We start from the raw sequence: 16,578 nt of genomic DNA on the forward strand, positions 1-16,578 counted from the left end.
ATGGAACATTTCATACTGAATTTAAATCTGTTTAGTAATTGAAATCAGAAAATAACCTCTCCTCCAAGTTTTACTTAGAAGATAAACCTCCATAAACTTTCACCAAGGCAGTAGTCTCCTAGTCTATTTCCAGCCTGCTTACTGAGTCATGTTGTAAATACAAATCTATTTCTCTATTGGTTGCCATAAATAAAACTTCCCAGCTTACTTAGTACAGTGGTTCCAAACTTTTTGATCTACTAACCCCTTTACACCCTTAAAAGTGATTGATGATCTCCAAAAGCTTTTGCTTCTGTAGGTCAAATCTATATGTACTTACTGTATTAGAAACTAAAACTGAGACAATTATTAATTCATTTAAAATACAACAGATTTATTATATATTAACACAAATAACACATATTTATGAAAAATAACATCTTTTCCTAAACAAAAAAGAAATAGTGAGCAGAGTGGCCTTGCTTAATATTTTTGTAAAATGTTTAATGTTTAGCTTAATAAAAGTCAACTAACTGTCTGCTTCTGCATTCAACCTGTTGTGATATGTTGTTTTGTTTGAAAAATGTGACAAAAATCATACCTCACAGAGATATGTAGTTGGAAAATGAAGGAATATTTTAATAGTCTTTTTCAGATAATTGTGAATATCCTTCTTTGGTATTACACCAAATCTCAGCAAATGGTAGTTTCTTACAGGGTAGTTGAAATGTATGATCTCAAGTGATGCCCATGACATTTAAATTAAAATCTATTTGTCTAACTTGTGCTTTAAAAGGAACTTTTACCCATGTGTGATCTTGTAATACCATGTTTTGATTATATGAAAAAATTGGTTCACTACGTTATACAGATATTCCAAAGGTTGATGCATTTCACTATATAATATCAAGAAATCACATTCACTGATACCATCCCAAATCTCATTTTTTCTTAAAAAAAATTGTTGTATACTGGGATGCTGTTAAGTTCATGATGGCAGATACAAGTTTTCCAAAATTCTAATTTTCTTTGAAATTTGTCATTGGCAACAAATACTATTAGTTATTTTCCTTACAATGACAAGTTCACTTTGTTCATTTTCAAGAAAATGCCTGCCAAACAAAACTCATTTCAACATTTTGGAACATCCTGAAAGAGTCTTGGGGACCCCAGAGGTCTATAGACCATCCTTTGAGAACTGCTGTCTCAGCTTTTAATAAGATCCCCTACAAGTTGCAGCCTACCTTCCAGCCCTACCATACCTCTAATCCTCTCTGGCCTAATCTAATCTATCTTTCCTCTCATCTGCTCTGCTCATTTTTTGGCCAAGATTCATGAACTCTTTCCTGATATTTTTTCCATGTATTATTAAAATATTATTAAGATAATCCCTCCTTGAGTTGTTACTATATATATTGTGCACTTTCTTTTAGCGTTGACCTTGCGTAGTTTCATTTGTTTATATACCTGTCTCTTCCTTTTAGACAGTTAGTTGCTCAAACACTGGGACTCAGTCTTGTTAGTATCTATATCAGAAAGTAAATACTAGATCTACCAATTACTAGCTTGAACAAGTTTTTTAACCACTCTGTGTCTGATTTCTCACCTGTAAAATGGAGTACCATTACTTACTCCAGAGAGGACTGAAAGAGAAAATGCATATATCAGCTCAAAATACTGTTAAGTATGATCATTATTACTACATGTTTTTGAGGGATTACCCCATTGATGAGGTATTTCCTGTTTTAATATCAAAAGGATTAGTTATAATTGAGTCTATAGCATTGTCTGAGTTTACAAGGGTTTCTTGTCTTGTATTTTTTATTTAGGGCCTAAATTCTAGACAATGATTTATTTGGGTAATTTTTGATCTATCGTGAGTTCTGTTTGGTAAGCAGACATTTTCAGGTTAGATACTTCTGTCACTGTGTTTATTCTGTGAAGTACCATATTTTAAGCACGTGTATGTGGTTCAGGCCCTTACTGATGCAGTCATTCTAGACCGTGTCCTCTACCTGACCAAGAAATCTCTCACATTACTCCTCAACCTTCTCCCTACTGCTACCATTTCAGGGTTGATCCTTATCCCTTCTCTTCTGGACTTTTCCAAATAGTCTCCAGTCTCTCTCACCTACAATTTAACCTCCATTCAGATTCTGGAGAGTGCAAATTCTTCATAAAATGCTAATATGACTAAAAACCTATCTTAGCTACTTGTCACACACACGATGAAGTCCAAACTCTTTGGGGTGGGTATTAAGGCTCTTTATATTCTCACCTCTTTATTTCTTGCTAAACTGACTTCTTATTCATTCTCTTAGCCCTACCCCACCTCTCATGCACCTGCTGTGTTGAGCAACTTGCAGTTCCTAGAATATGATATATCTATATTTATTGGCTCCAATTTTTTTTCTATTTCTAGGCTATCTTTCTGAAAATTACCACTGAGTCTTCCAGACTCAGCTCTTTTCTGCTCTGGTGTCATTCTGCTGTGACTTTCTCCTCTCCTGTTTTTTTAGGCTCTGTATCCTATGTTATAGCCCACACGGTACTTTGTTACCTCTATTTGTGTTTATATCTGTCTTCCTTCATACACTAAGACATATTCACAGAACCTGCCAGTCATATGATCTAACAAGAGAAACTATTCCCCCTCAGTCCCTGCTATATAGAGATCTATGACTTGGACCACTAATTCTGTTCTCCTGGCAAGATCTTCAGACCAACTGACAGGAAGACAGCAAATCCAAAGGATGCTCTGTGATCTATGACTTAGGACCAATGGCATACCAAGTGTGAACGTTTGAGATAGGCTGAACAGCTTCTCCTGCCAAAATGAGTTGGAAAGAACTGAGTCATAAAGTGAAGTTGAAAGAATTTCTAGGAGTACTTATATGAGTCCCCTCCATATCCACTCATCTGCTTCCATCTGTGTACATACACCCTGCCGCCCTACCTTTATCACAGGTGTACTAACTGACCATTCTTACTTAAGGCCAACCTCTCCACTGGAGCACTCAATCCTAGCCTCACTCATTTATTGGAGAACACCAGTCTAGCAGTTCTCTCCTACCTTATCTTTTTCCCCTTCTGATAAATCATTCTCATCGGCATACAAATATGCTGTAATTTCTTCACTCTAAATATATATAAATATTTTTCTCCTGAATCTACATCTCCCTTTAGCTACTGTCCTATTTCTCATCTCTCTTCTGTGGAAAAATTTTCTGGAATAAAATAATCTCTAATAGATATAATCATAGAGTTCTCTACTTTCCTGAACCCGCTCTAATCAAGCTTTTACTCCACCACTGCAGAAGTTAAATTTTGGTCATCTTCTTCCTTGACAATTCAGAGGTATTATACTGGTAGTCAAGTCTTCTACCTTCAAATACTTTCTTCACGTGTCCTTCAGGAGATCACACTCACCTGAGTGGCGTCTACCTCACTTACCCTCCTTTGGAGCTTCTGTTTTCTCGTTGTCTTCATGCATCAAGGTAATTGTTTTTTCTGTCTGTACTGGCTCTGTTAGTATACTTGAGTCAGGTGATTCTATAATACACCTAGACACTGATGATTCACATATTTTAATCTCCAGTTCACACTACTGCCCTCAACTCCAGACTCCAGATGCCTCCTAGATACACCCAACTGCATGTCTCCCAGCTTCTGCATTTCTCTCTGCCAACAATAATTTTATTAACGCAGTAGCCAGAGTAATCCTTTTATAAAGTTAGTCAAAGGCTATTATCCTTCCTTTGTAGCCCTCTCAAGGGACCTCAGTGTCCCTACAGGATCTGTTCTGCCTCTTCCCTGTTATCTCGCAGACTTCGTCTTCTACTATCTTTCTCCTCTGCCTGAGGACTCCCATCAAGCATGCTCCTGACTCAGGGGTTTTATGCTTGTTCTTACGTCTCCCTGGAATTCTCTTCCCTTAAATATTTCCTAGGGTTAATCATATTCCCTTCAGAACTCTGCTCAAAGTTACCCCACCCCAGCGCTTAAGAACTCTCCTGCCTTTTGTTAATGGAGTTGAACTCAGTTCTGTACTGAAGTCCTCTCCCCTATTGAAATAACTCAAATAATACTTGTCATTTTTTAATGTACCCAGTGAAATTTCTGTTTTACATCCCTGTACTTTCTTTTTAACATTTCACGTACTGTGCCTGCACATATTACACTTTTAGGAAATTTGTTGTGTGGGTAAGTGGATGCAAAGCCTCATAAAAGCTAAAAATTTGAGAGGGTAGGAAAGAGGAATAGAAGATAAAGACTTCAGTAGACAGAGGGAGAATGAAAGAGTATATGCTTAGAGAGTAGGCAGAGGGAAGGAAGGGGAGAGTGAGAGAGCAAAGCAGAGATGACCTGTGGGCTGCCTCTGTCAGTTCCTGGTTCACATATATATATTTTATGTATATGTATATATACACACACATATACACTATTAGAAAGTATCAGAGTGGGGCTTCCCTGGTGGCGCAGTGGTTGAGAATCTGCCTGCTAATGCAGGGAACACGGGTTCGAGCCCTGGTCTGGGAGGATCCCACATGCCACGGAGCAGCTAGGCCCGTGAGCCACAACTACTGAGCCTGTGCGTCTGGAGCCTGTGCTCCGCAACAAGAGAGGCCGCGATAGTGAGAGGCCTGTGCACCACAATGAAGAGTGGCCCCCGCTTGCCACAACTAGAGAAAGCCCTTGCACAGAAACGAAAACCCAACACAGCAAAAATAAATTAATTAATTAATAAATTCCTACCCCCAACATCTTCTTAAAAAAAAAAAAAGTATCAGAGTGTATATGTATAGTGTATATATGGAATGTATAATAAGGATATATATTATATATAATTAGCATATAACAGTAAATATATCCTTACAGTACACCTGCTTCTTCTTAAATTTAGTTGAGTGAATTTTCTAAATCACTGATCCTAGCTACTAGATGAGACCAATTAGAATTCTCCATTCCTGTGATCTCTTATATAAGAACCCATCTTTGAATCTGGAGTGCCTGGCATTGTACCTATTGCATATCAAGCATTCACTGGCCAACTTTTAAATTAAAATATAAATATATCAAGTCTTACTTTTCTACTACCCTCATAAGTAAGTCTTCTGTTTATGAGGAGATTATGGACAAAATATATCCTCTGTGGTTAAGATTGAAAAGAGAGTTATTTAATTGTCTTACCTTGCGATAGAAATATTAACTTCAAATACCAGCAGAAACAAATCAAGTTCTCTTGGAGTTGGCCGTTGTTAACTGAGGCCTCCACCAATTTCTGGTTGTTAGAAGTCAGACTTGAGGCAACTTAGTAAACTTCTAGACGTACTAATGAAAGAAAAATATATTTAGATTTCAAGTTTCAATTTCATTATTACTTCTTTACATTTTGCCAACATAGCATGCATGGTTTTGCTGGAAAATCCAATCAAAGCTCTCAGAGGAAAGAGCCAATAAATATGTAGTATAGAGATGCATTTTCCCTTTGTTTGAATGACCCCTTTACCTTATGGCTTTTTCCAATTCTGGAAAATTTCTGGAAAATTCTTTTTCCAATCTTCCAACCAAACACATACAGCTCGTTAAACAGTCTTATTGAAATTTCATTGAAGTTACCATTGTCCTCATATGGCAGCAGATCTTGTTGCCTTTTCATATGTATTTTCAATCTAGGAGGCAGAAAGTTGTTCTGCAGAGCTTCATATGCAATCTGCCAGTTGATAAACTCTGTGTCAGTTCACCACAAAACAGGACTGCCCCCCCCTCAGAATATGAAAGTCTTTCATATACTTCTCTTTTGACCTCCAAAGCAAAACAGCAGGTATCTAAAGGATTCTTAAATCCCCCATGCTAATTATTGTAGCAGTTTGGTTGAACAGGGAGATAGATTTTATGCTTCTATTTTATCGATCTCTTTCCGTTGAACAACTTCTTGTGTGAAATATTTCTTTCTTTAAGCAGTCAAGTGAGATGTGAGGGAAGCATCTGTTTTTGCCTCTCATTCAGGGCTTCTTTTTTTTTTTTTTTTTTTTTTTTTTTTTTTTTTTTGCGGTACGCAGGCCTCTCACTGCTGTGGCCTCTCCCATTGCGGAGCAACAGGCTTCGGACGCGCAGGCTCAGCGGCCATGGCCCATGGGCGCAGCCGCTCCGCGGCATGTGGGATCCTCTCGGACCGGGGCACGAACCCGCGTCCCCTGCATCGGCAGGCGGACTCCCAACCACTGCGCCACCAGGGAAGCCCTCATTCAGGGCTTCCTAAGGACCAGGTCCAAAGGGATGAGTATCGAATGATTCATGATAAGACTAAAGATATGGAATTTACTTCTTTTTCTAAGGTCTGAATGTCAAAGCCAAATTGAGATTCTTAAGGCAGTCTTCAGCTATAGAGCTATAAAGAACAATGCTCTCTACCCAATTCTCAGCCAGTTAGGCCTGCCCCAGCTAAATGCTAAATACAAACCAAGCACAGACTACATGAAGAGAAGCCCGAGGGGATGTGTTCTGCAAAGGGGTCAAATACAGCAGTTCAAATCTGTCTCATAGTGTCCTGGTTGCTTAGAAAAGTGTAGTATATTGAGTGTTATGGATGGTCCAGTGGGACTACAATGTGTTTTATTCTGCCCCTATTATGTAAAAGGATTCAGGGAAGGTTGGAAACAAAATATAAATCACCCACTTGGGTGCATGCACACACATGCATTTAATTATCTAATGATCTGCTTTCATTTGACAAAAGCAGAACTATTCAATGTTAAAGATTGCATGACCCCTCAGGAGACAAGGTTTGGAACATCATTTATTAACGTTACAGTGAAATGCTTAAGTATTTCATGTTTTCATGATCTATGGGAAATGTGATCAGATGGCAGCAATAAAAACTGGGATTTTCCTTATCCTCACTCCAAGATCTTATTTTTCTTACTTGTCTTACTTTAGCTTTTAATTATATTTAACACTTATTATTACATATTCACAAGTAGGTAGGGCCTATAACCTGCTGAGACATGTTCCATCTGTCCTTCCCTAGGAGAGTTTGTTCTGACATTTCAAGTAAACTGTTTAGATGTCTTTTCCACTTTTCAGTCTGGGGAAAAATTATGGGAAACTTGTAGTCTGATTCAAGATTTGGATAAATGTAAAATCTCCCAGAAAATATGGCTTGCTTAAAAGTTTAAAATATCTTATTCATTGCAATTACTGTTAGGAGGAATTTAATTGAACTGTGATAACTGCTATTTAATAAATATTATTATAATTTGTACTACTAAGGAAAATATGGTAATCAGGCTTAGAATATGATGTGTGGTCCTGGTTAGCATTCTGGAAATTACTGAGTCTTGAGCAAGGAGTTGAGGCTATAGCGACTGATATGCAGAAAAGTCTTAGGACCATATATCTGGGAAGTAAAAATATGGTCAATAATTTAAATTTCTATATCACACATCATACACAAATATATTGATGTCTCTGTTCTATACACTGAAGGAGTGCAATATTGGTGCAGGAAATGAAAAGTCTGCTAACTTCCCTACTGAAGTAAAGTCTTTCTTGATGATAGACCAATGAATGATAGAGGTAACACTTAATATTTTTCTGGTGGTTCATTCAGTTCTGTTAGTCATTTAAGACAGCTTAAAGGAGCTCAGGCTTACTAAGGAAAGTGTGATGGATATGTTCTGGGAGTTGTAGACCTATGTTATTAATACCAAAGTAAGTAAACAGTGTAGTCAGAGATATTAGAACTCTCTCAAAAATGCTCAAGGGCTTCCCGTTACTTTTAGAATTGTTGAACGCCTTAACATGGCCTTTATCTCCCAAATCACTTCCTGTGCTTTTCTTCTTGGTCACTTTGCTCCAACTACATGGGTCTTTTAAGTTCTTGATCATTTCAAGACTTTTCTTCAGGTTTCTGTCTAGGCTCCTCTCTCTGTCTGGGCTGCTCCTGCCCTGCTCTCTGCATGGCTGTCTCCTCTCATCCTTCAGGCCTGGTGTAAGTATTGTAGCCACACTGTGGTTTTCCCTAACCCCTTATCTAAGCAGGCTTTTTGTGTCAGTTTCTACTCTTTTCTTTGCATATTAGCTTCATTAGCACAATTCATAATCATATACTTACCTATTTATTTATATATAAATATCTTTCTTTTCCCATTCTAAATTATAATCTTGATGAGAACCACTATATTAAAAATTCTAGTACGTAGTAGGGGCTCAATAAATATTTTAAGAATAAATGTGAAAGAAAGGAAGTGATCAAAAAAAGAGGGTTGCAGACCAATATTACTGATGAACAAAGAGGCAAAAATCCTTCACAGTATATTAGCAAACTGAATTCAGTAATACATTAAAGGGATCATATGCCGTGATCAAATGGGATTTATATGAGGGACACAAGGATGGTTTACTATCTACAAATCAAACAATGTGATACACCACATTGACAAATTGAAGAATAAAAATCAAACGATCATCTCAATAGATGCAGAAAAAGCTTTTGACAAAATTCAACATCCATCTACGATAAAAACTCTCAACAAAGTGGGTATAGAGGGAATATCCCTCAACTTAATAAAGGCCATATATGGCAAGCCCATAGCTTACATTGTATTCAGTGGTGAAAATCCTATCCTATCCTCTAGGATCAGGAAAAAGACAAGGATAACCAATCTCACCGCTTTTATTCAACATAGTATTTGAAGTCCTAGCCATAGCAATCAGACAAGAAAATGAAATGGAAGGAATCCAAAATGGTAATGAAGAATTACAGCTATCACTACTTGCCAATGACATGATATTATATTTAGAAAATCCTAAAGATGCCCCCCCAAAGCTACTAGCATTCATCAAGAAAGTTGGTAAAGTTGCAGGATACAAAATGAATATACACAAACCTGTTGCATTTCTATACACTAATAATGAACTATCAGAAAGAGAAATTAAGGAAACAATCCCATTTAATTGCCTCAAAAAGAATAAACTACCTAGCAATAAATCTAACTAAGAAGGTAAAAGGCCTGAACTTGGAAAATTATATAAATCACTGATGAAAGAAATTTAAAATGACACAAACAGATGGAAAGATATATCATGATCATGGATTGGAAGAATTACTATTGTTAAAATGACTGTACTACCCAAGGAAATCTACAGATTCAGTGCAATCCCTATCAAAATATCAGTGGAATTTTTCATAGAACTAGAACAAATAATTCTATAGTTAGTATGAAAACACAAAATTCCCCAAATAGCCAAAACAACCTTGAGACAGAAGAGCAAAGCTGGAGGTATAGCACTCCCTGATTCCAAACTATACTACAAAGTTACAGTAATCAAAACAGTATGGTACTGGCTCAAAAAAAAGACACATGGATCAATGGAACAGAATAGAGAGACCAGAAATGAACCTACACTTATATGGGCAGTTAATCTATGACAAAGGAGGCAATAGTATACAACAGAGAAAAAGCAGCCTCTTCAATAAATGGTGTTGGGAAAACTGGACAGCTCCATGCAAAAGAATCAAGATAGGGCTTCTCTGGTGGCACAGTGGTTGAGAGTCCACCTGCCGATGCAGGGGACACAGGTTTGTGCCCTGGTCCGGGAAGATACCATGTGCCGCGGAGCAACTGGGCCCGTGAGCTACGGCCGCTGGGCCTGCATATCCGGAGCCTGTGCTCCGCAACGGGAGAGGCCACAGCAGTGAGAGGCCTCCGTACCACAAGAAAAAAAAAAAAAAAGAATTAAGATAAACTACTTTCTCACATCATGAGCAAAAATAAATTCAAAATGGATTAAATACTTATATGTAAGATCTGAGGCCGTTTAAAAAAATGGTCATGAAGAACTTAGGGGCAAGATGGAAAGGAAGACACAGACCTACTAGAGAATGGACTTGAGGATACGGGGAGGGCGAAGGGTAAGCTGGTTCAAAGTGACAGAGTGGCATGGACGTATATACACTACCAAATGTAAAATAGATAGCTAGTGGGAAGCAGCCACATAGCACAGGGAGATCAGCTCGGTGCTTTGTGACCACCTAGAGGGGTGGGATAGGGAGGGTGGGAGGGAGGGAGACTCAAGAGGGAAGAAATATGGGGACATATGTATATGTATAACAGATTAACTTTGTTATAAAGCAGAAACCAACACACCATTTTAAAGCAATTATACTCCAATAAAGATGTTTTAAAAAAAAGTTCTAGAAGAAAACATGGGTAGTATGCTCTTTGACATCAATCTTAGTTATAATTTTTTTGGATATGTCTTCTCAGGCAAGGGAAACATAAGCAAAAATAAACAAGTGGCACTACATCAAACTAAAAAGCTTCTACACAGTGAAAGAAACTATCAACAAAACAAAAAGGCCACCTACTGAATGGGAGAAGATATTTCCAAATGATATTATCTGATAAGGGGTTAATATCCAAAATATACAAAGAACTCATGCTACTCAACATCAAAAAAACAACTCAATTTAAAAATGGGCAGAGGATCTGAATAGACATTTTTCCAAAGAAGACATACAGATGGACAACAGGCACATAAAAGATGCTCAGCATCACTAATCATCAGAGAAATGCAAATCAAAACCATGGTGAGATATCACCTCACACCTATCAGAATGGCTGTGATCTAAAAGACAACAAATAACAAGTGTTGGTGAGGATGTGGAGAGAAGGAAACCCTAGGCGCTATTGGTGGGTTGTAAGTTGGTACAGCCACTACGGAAAACAGTATGGAGATTCCTCAAAGAATTAAAAATAGAACTACCATTTAATCCAGCAATTCCACTCCTGTGTATATTTCTGAAGAAAACGAAAACAGTAATTAGAGAAGATATATGTACCCCCGTGTTCATTGCAGTACTATTTACAATAACCAAGGTATGGAAGTAACGTAAGTGCCCATCAACAGACAAAGGGAAAAAGAAGAGATGGTATATATATACATATATATATATATGTAGTGCAATATTGTTCAGCCATAAAAAGAGAATGAAATTTTGCCATTTGTTACATGGATGAAACCAGAGGGTATCATGCTAAGTGAAACAAGTTAGAGAAAAACAAACACTGTATGATTTTACTTATATGTGGAATTTGAAAAACACAACAAATGAACAAGTATAACAAACCAGAAACATAGTTGTAGATACAGAGAACAGGTGATTACCATAGGAGAGGGGTGTGGGGGGAGGAAAGAGTAGGTAAGGATGATAAGAGGTAAAAAGTTCCAGTTGCAAAATAAATGAGTCATAGTTATGAAATGTACAGTGTGGGGAATATAGTCCCTAAGTATATCACATCTTAGTGTGGTGACAGATTGTACCAGGACTTAATTATGGTGATCATTTTGAAATGTATAGAAATATCAAATCACATAGTGTTGTAGGTCAATTATACTTCAAAAACAAACAAATGAACAAACAAACTCATAGAAAAACATCAGATCTGTGGTGACCAGAGGTGGAGAGTAGGGAGAAGGGGGCGTTGGACAAAGGCAGTTGAAAGGTACAAACTTCCAGCTATAAGATGAATAAATACTAAGGATGTGATGTACAACATGATAAATATAATTTACACTGCTGTATGTTATATATGAAAGTTAATACAGTAAATTCTAAGAGTTCTCATCGCAAGGGAAAATATATTTTTCCTGTTTCTTTAAATTTTTATCAATATGAGATGATAAATGTTTACTAAACTTACTGTGTTAATCATTTCATGGTGTATGTAAGTCAAATCATTATGCTGTACATCTTAAACTTGTACAGTGCTGTATGTCAATTATATCTCAATAAAACTGGAAGAAAAAAGGAAAGGAAGTGGTCACAAAATATTTCGCAGATATGGTAACATTTTTCTTATTTATCAGTATCAATCCCATGATTTCTGATAGCTGTTTTTTTTTCCTCTGTGAAGAAAATTCTTCCAAACAAAGGGAAAGGAACTAATATCCAGGGTAGCACTAAAACACTAAAAAAGCTCTCTCAGAAAAATTAGACCGATCTATTTTACTGTCTATTTATCTACCTCCCTCCCTCTCTTTATCTCCATTTGGGGTACACTTGTAAGGATATTGAACTATAATCATCTCTTTCTAATCATTGTGGAACAACAAATGTTTGTGAAACGATTCCCTGCCACAAGGCAGGAGAGAAAGGACCCTAAAAGGAGAGAAAGAAAGATGGTTAAGGTTTATCACTTCAGTCACTTTGAAATAAGTGAAAAGAAGAAGAGACCACTTCTACCTGATCGTTATTTACCTTGTAATCCTTTACTTTTTGAAAATTCCACCCATAACAACTTTAATCCATCCCAGTGTAGGAAATGTGATCCACCAAATTCTTATTTCTCTCTTTTAGAGTGAAATAAGGGAAGGAAGAAGTGGTGAGAAACCATACTCTTTCTAGAGTATGTCTAGCAACCCTTTTGCACTTGAAGAAATGGAAATGGAAAGCGAGTTGTGCTAAATCATGTATCTATTTGTGCATTCTATCTTCAAATCCACTTCTCCTTCCACCAACACAACCATGTCTGGTATTGCTGTAGAAAATCTGGGTTTGACATAAATATACACAAAAATTTCCAACATTAAAAAAAAAATTTCCAGCATAAAAATAACTTAAAATAATTGAAGTGAAATTTTTATTAGGAAGAAGATAAGGTAGCTATTGCAAGGATTTTTCATTATACATTAGAATAAAAGAAGGTACAAAAATGCATTTATTACTCCTGAGTCCTTGGTAATTAATGTTTGAGGATTTGACAGGTAAGGAAGTTCATTTCTTAGTCTAAGTGTGCCAAATCACACTGATTTCTGTTGTGGACCCCTGACCTCATAGGGCAGGAAATTTCCTCAAACAGATACTCCATACTTGAAGATAGTTAGAAACTTCAGGTTGCTTGGCATCTAGCAAAGCAAAACATCTAGAACATTGATTTGTAAAAGAATCTAGATATTTAGGGATTATGTAGTCTAAATCTCTACTTAAAGTTGTCAGAAATTGTGTTTTTCTGATGAAATAGATATTTATAAATTCACAGTACCTTTCTCCCTTTTAAAAGTTGTCTGAAATTTTAGAAAACATTAAAAATTGTGAAGTTAGCATATCCTAGTTATATAGAGTATGCTCTTGGCATTGTTTTGTGTAAGTTTAGTCTGTTACTTCACTGTCCTTTATATTTTATTATATAAACCTAAATTACAATTTCCTTGTGCTCCTGCTTTTTTTCTCTTTTATAGTAAATGGCTTCATAGTTCTTTGTAAAAATCCAATCATCTCTCTTGTCCATATAAACCATTTTCTCAGAAGTTTGCTTTGAAAGCTCACATCATTCTTGAAAAATTCTGCTTGTCTCTCCCTTGTAGTTAAAGGTAAACTGTTGTACTTCTTGGAAAACAAAACTACTGAAATCCTAGCTTGTAAGTCAAATAGTAGGACACAGTGACCCTTCAATGTGAAAGGTCAGTTCATCATACCTGATTAGATGAGATATGTAGCATCTGGATAATTGAAGTAAAACCTAAATAACAAACCAGTTGAATTTCAGTAAAATTTTGGAGAAAATTGTGTAAGTTGTCCTATATGGAACAAATTAAATGCCATCCTTAAGTGGCCTGTTCTTATATCAACAGAGCAGAATAGGGTTATTTAGTGAACTAAAAACCAAAAATGAGTCACAGTGCTAGTTTTAAAAGCCCACATGTTATTGAAATATAAAGACGGCTGTATAATTTCCAAAAGCTACCAAGTATTTGTTTCTAGAAATCAAGGGACCCCTTGGCTACTGAACTGGCTTTCCTGGAAGCAAAATGTGGAAGTGTTTAGGAATCTCTTATATTTGTTTAAAAACTTGATGCTATTTTATAAAGAAGTTTACAGTCGTTCAAAAGAGGTTGAAAAAACAAAAAAAGAAATAGATGCTGTTAGAGAAGCATGAGTTGGATTATACTGAGATTTTCAGGCCTGAAATGGGAAGGGGAAAAAGTACACAGTGCAGATTATCTATGGAAAATGAGAAACCTGGTATCAAGGATTTTGCTATAAGTGGCTGGTTGCCATGGTAGCAAGAAGTAAATGTAGATACTAATGGGGAGCAAAATACCATGTAGTGGTATCAGACAGGATCAGAGTGGCAGGAGAGAGTTTTATTTTCCTTCTAATTAGGAAAGAAAAGAAAAGTGAAGAGTGAGGTTGGCTGGGGCAGATTCTAATGCAACTGAAACAAATCCAAAGTAATCAGTGTATTACTGCAGGCTTATGGGGAGAGCCAGGTCCAGTGAGAGACTCCTACTCCAAGCTACTAGTGATGGGCTACCTCATAACCATCCTCTAGATGGGGGAGAAAGACAAGGGCTGAACATTTGGATCCTGGATTTGCTATGCCTCTGGATTTAATACAGATGGTCTCATATATGAGTTTTGTACACATATATTTGTGTCTTTAATTTTTTCAGAAGTAGTTATACTTTTAAATTTTAGGCATGAGTGGATGAATGATGCATCAGTAATAACTTTTTCTGAGAAAAAATGTAAATTTTACTTTTAATATATTATGCATACAAGTTGTTTAAGAAAAAATAAAATGTGAAAAGCTAGGATTTATTTTGTTATGACAGAAGTTCTGTGCATACACATAACAACATCTAATGCAAAATATAAATTGTAATCTAGATTAGCATCAAGAAATTTCACATACTGTGTTTTTTATTTGCTCTTCAGATTCCTTCAGATTTCCTGAACTGTCATCCAAATGGGAATCTTACCACTCTGCGCTCTCTCAGAATCCTTCCCTCTCTACTCCTCCCTCATGTCCCTCACCCAGCCCTGCTCCTCGGTACAAGGAACGAGCGTGAGGGCCTAGTGCTTCTTCAAGAATCACTGGCCTCCTCCCACCTTCTGAAGTTAGAGAATGTAGCTCTTTCTGGAAGTTTCTAGAAGCAGCTCTTTCTGAAAGTTTGCACTTTCCAAAACACCTTTCCCCATGAGAAACTTTGTCCTCCCTTGGCCAAAAACCCTGTGCTCAAATGAAAAAGAAGAGCGATCCTTTTGGTTTTAACCTGTGCATATAACCAGAGAGGCAGTGACTAATGCAAGGGTTTTGCTTTGGCCCATTTTGTCTCAGTGTGCCACAAGGGACACCTCCTAACCATCTGTCTGTTTCTGAGATTCTTGCCTTGTTCAAAGACACTTGGTCATCTAGGCAAGCATATACACAATCAATTCCGGTGTGCAGTTTCCTTGCTAAAGCATGAGTGCTCTCTTAGGGGTTTGTCATCCAAGAGGCAGTCCCTTTTTGAAATTTGTGCAAAAGTACCACCTAGGCTTGTTAGCAGTGACTCGGTGAGCTGCTGGTCACAAGTGGGGTACTTCCCCCCAGATACAGTTTGAAGCAAGGATAGACAGACCTAGGTATGGATGTTGTATCTAGAAATCCTACAGGAATCTGGGTATTTTTCTTCAGCAGCAGTAGAAGCCATAAAATGATAACAATAGGGCTTCCCTGGTGGCGCGGTGGTTGAGAGTCCGCCTGCTGATGCAGGGGACACAGGTTCGTGCCCTGGTCTGGGAAGATCCCACATGCCGCGGAGCGGCTGGGCCCGTGAGCCATGGCCGCTGAGCCTACGCGTCTGGAGCCTGTGCTCCGCAATGGGAGAGGCCACAACAGTGAGAGACCCGCGTACCGCAAAAAAAAAAAAAAAAAAAAAAAAAAAGATAACAATAAATAAATATCATTCATTCAGCATTTACTATATACCTTCCTCTGTGCTTTATCTAAATGATCTCAAGATCTCATTTAATTCTTAAAATAAACTTGTGAGATGTGGTTTGACTCCTCAAGTTTCAAATAAGGCTTAGGAAAATTAATACCTCATCCAAGGACAAACTTCTAGTAAGCGGAAGAAACAGGATTTCCTCTGAGGGCTGACTGAGGCCAACAGCAGGACTCTTAACGCTTTGCTTTCCTGATGCTTCCAAGTGATACAAAACCAAACTTCTAAGAACTCGCCCTTCAAAAGTGCCAGTGACTAAAGCACTGTGAGAACATGATAGTCCCAGAAACAGTGTATCCGTGGATGTCTGCTTGAGAGATGACACTTGTTAAGAATGGAATAAGATCAGAATTCTCCTCAGTCATATGTATTTATGTATAAAATTAATGGTGAACGAAGACCATATAGTCTTCTAGATAAATGATGCCCCCATAAAAAGATCAGCCAACTTCAACACTCATTCTCTCACTCATTCAACATTCATTCTCTCTAGCTCCTACCCACACACAAACACAGAACAAGAAAGCTAAAAGAAACATAAAATATTTTTTGATCTAGAGGTAAAGTAAAGCAATATATGTGTAGTCAGTTTCTGAACTGACTTGTGTTGCTCAGTAATACATGGTCTTGATCCTTGTGTCTTTTATTGTCTTAAATAATTTAGTATAAGTCCTCCAGTTGTGTTCTGCATTTTAAAATTGTTTTGAGACTTCTAGGTCCTTTACACTTCCAGATAAAATTTAGAATCATCTTCTCAATTTCTACAAAAATAATTGAATTATTATTGGGGTTGTATTATTTATATATATAAACATAAATTTG

The sequence above is a fragment of the Leucopleurus acutus genome (genome assembly GCF_964270905.1).
Source record: "Leucopleurus acutus genome assembly, chromosome: 11".
Lineage (NCBI taxonomy): Eukaryota > Metazoa > Chordata > Mammalia > Artiodactyla > Delphinidae > Leucopleurus > Leucopleurus acutus.